Source organism: Corvus brachyrhynchos, unplaced genomic scaffold (genome assembly GCF_000691975.1).
Source record: "Corvus brachyrhynchos isolate BGI_N302 unplaced genomic scaffold, ASM69197v1 scaffold904, whole genome shotgun sequence".
Lineage (NCBI taxonomy): Eukaryota > Metazoa > Chordata > Aves > Passeriformes > Corvidae > Corvus > Corvus brachyrhynchos.
The window spans coordinates 530426-533163 of NW_008237536.1; positions in this window are offsets into that span (position 1 = coordinate 530426).

Below are 2738 nucleotides of genomic sequence, written 5' to 3' on the forward strand. Positions count from 1 at the left end.
AGTCCCACACTCCAGGTGTCTGGGGCAGGACTGCATCCCCGCAGGCTGGTGGAAGGGCTCCTCCAGCTGCCCCTGGGGTGGCCACAGAGCTGGGCCGAGGCACATCCCCACCCCAGGCAGGGGTCACAAGAGCAGGGATGCACCAAATCCATAACGTGCAGGGAAATTCAAACCCCCCAGAATTTAATGACAGACTCCAGAATCACTTCATTATGCCACGGACTCCACCGCTCGCTCCCCGCACACGAGTGAAGGCACCGCACACCCCCCGGCCGGCTCTGCTGAGGATGCTTCACACACAAAATTCAGTGTTCGCTCTGCACCACCCACGCCGAACTACCCAGAAAATCATTTCGGTGTCACCTGGTGCAAACACAAACTCCCTGCCGGAGCAGCGGAGACAAACGAGGCGCGAAAGGCTGCAAATAGCCACTAATTCGCATTAATTACCGGCGATCAGGGAGGGCAGCGGTACACCCGGGGCAGCGAACTGCTACAAGAATTTAGAAGTGAGGCTCATTTTCCTGCTGCACGAAACAAAGTCCGAGTATTTCCCGGTATTTCAGGGAATGCGTCCCACATCTACCACAGAGTAAATCCTGACTCCCCTGGGAACTGCAGAGATCCCGACGGAGCGAGAGCTTCCCGCAGTCCTGGAGGACACGCACGGCAGCACCACCAAGGAAAAGCAGCGTGTTCACCCTCATCACAGCAGAGCCCCGAGCTCCAGCACAAACCATCCCAGCTGCAGCTCCACCCGTGCTCCTGCAGCCGCGGGTTGAGCTCCAGCCCAGGGGAGATTGAAGGTTATCAATAAAAAAGTCACAAAGCTTTGCAGGAAAGCAGCACGAGGGAAATGCCCACACTGTGGGAATCCTCTGCTTTAACCCTGCCCATCACAGCCTCACCTGAGCACAGGCCCTCGAAGATGCTGATACAAGGTTTTCCCGTCCATGTCAAGTGGTGAAATGCATCCCGCTCTGATGGTTCCAGGATTTTCTTTAAAAAACTCATTTGTCTCACCGAATCTATAGTGGGGGTACAAAACAGGCAAATTAGTGTTTGGCTGAGTGGCCACGAGGTTTTTTCCTCTTTGTTCCCCCTCAGGGACAGGCCAGGCCAGGAGTGTGTGGAAAATCACCCTGTGAAAAGGCAGTGTCCATAACGGAGACGGAGGAGTCCCACAGCTTTACTGGAATAAAGGGAGAGAGTGCACTGGGCCATACCCCCATGGGGTCTCTCTCGAGGTTTTGGAGGGTGCAGCCTCCTTTTATCCCAAACTCCTGGCTGCACGTTGCCCTCTTCCTTTCCCCCTGGGCTGAGGTACCAGGAGGGCACAGCCTGACCCAACCGCCTGCCCCGTATCCCCCCGTGAACACGTGTGGCCATTCCCCCAAAGCTGGGAAGGTCAGGCTGCCTGGGCTCTGCAGGACTTTGAGCGGCCCCCTTTGTCCAGTCCCCTAAAGTTCAGGGGGTCAAACTCTCTGGGGTCCGTAACCAGCCCCTGGGGCCGTGAGAGACCTCGGGACCCATTTCCCCAAAGAGGCCTCGAGCTGTTTGCAGAGAATCAGCGCCCACAGTCCCTATCAGGAGCATCCTGCAGGGAGCTGCTCCCGGATCTCCCAGAGATGTTCGGTGCTTGCCTGCCTGGCTCCATCGGCTCAGGGGTGCAGGGGAGCCTGACTGAAAGCTTTGGAATCTGCCTTGGAGTATTGGATCCTGCACAAAGGCTTTGGAGAGCACAGGCAGGTGGCAAAGTCACGGATTCTAGAGAAAAGCCATGGTTGGAGCTGGTGACACATTTCAGGCCCATCCTCCCATGCTGTGTGTGCCTTAAACCCAGGTTATTAGGGAAACTCCCCAGCCTGTCCATTCAGGGGCCGTCCTGGGAGTCACACTCCCGCCCCAGGCTGCCTGCACCAGGGTTTGAAATGCTGCTGGACACTGGGACAACTGGGCTGACTGGGAGCTGGGCAGAGGACACAGACCGGGGCTGCAGACGCTCCCTGGATTTCCCTTCCCGTGCCCTCTCTCTGGCTGCTGATTCCCCAGCTCCCCCCTTCCGGGCCCTTCCTCTGCTTTCTCCTTGCAGTCCCATCCCCATTTTCACACCCGCAGTACTGGATGCAGCAGCCAAGCTCAGAGCGGGGCAGCTTCTGCTGGAGTTAAGGCGCGAGGCACGCCCAAGAACGCAGCCCCTGCTGGGTGCCCGTGACACCATAGAGCACCCCCAGCCCCGCTGAGGGGACAGCTGAGACCCGGCCCAGCGCTGGAGGTGCTTTTATCCCCCAGGGCCTCCTCCCCAGTCAGTGCCACCAGCTGAGCCCAGCCACCCTTGCACGCCTCTAAAAGGGGGTTTTAAGGTGGTGGGGGATTCCCCCTCTGCTGGGTTCCAGCTGGATCAGCCAGGGGGTTTGAAGGCTCCCAGGGCAGGGGTGCTCAGAGCTCATTTCTGTAGGAAACCAGCCTAAAATCAGCCTGGATGTGCCCGGTTGCTCCTGTTGTCCTGTGCCTCATCTGTCTCTCCAGGTGTTTTTCTGTCCCCTGGTTACCTCCCCACAAGGATGTGCCTTTTCTTGGGCAGCTGACACAAATCCTACAGGAATCCCCACTGTGGCAGTCACTACCATGTCACCATCCTCCTGCCACACCAGAAACTCCAGATCCTGGCTAGAAAAAGTCCTGCTGCTCCCTTTGGTGCTGCCCCACCTGCACCAAAATCAATTCCAAACATCTCA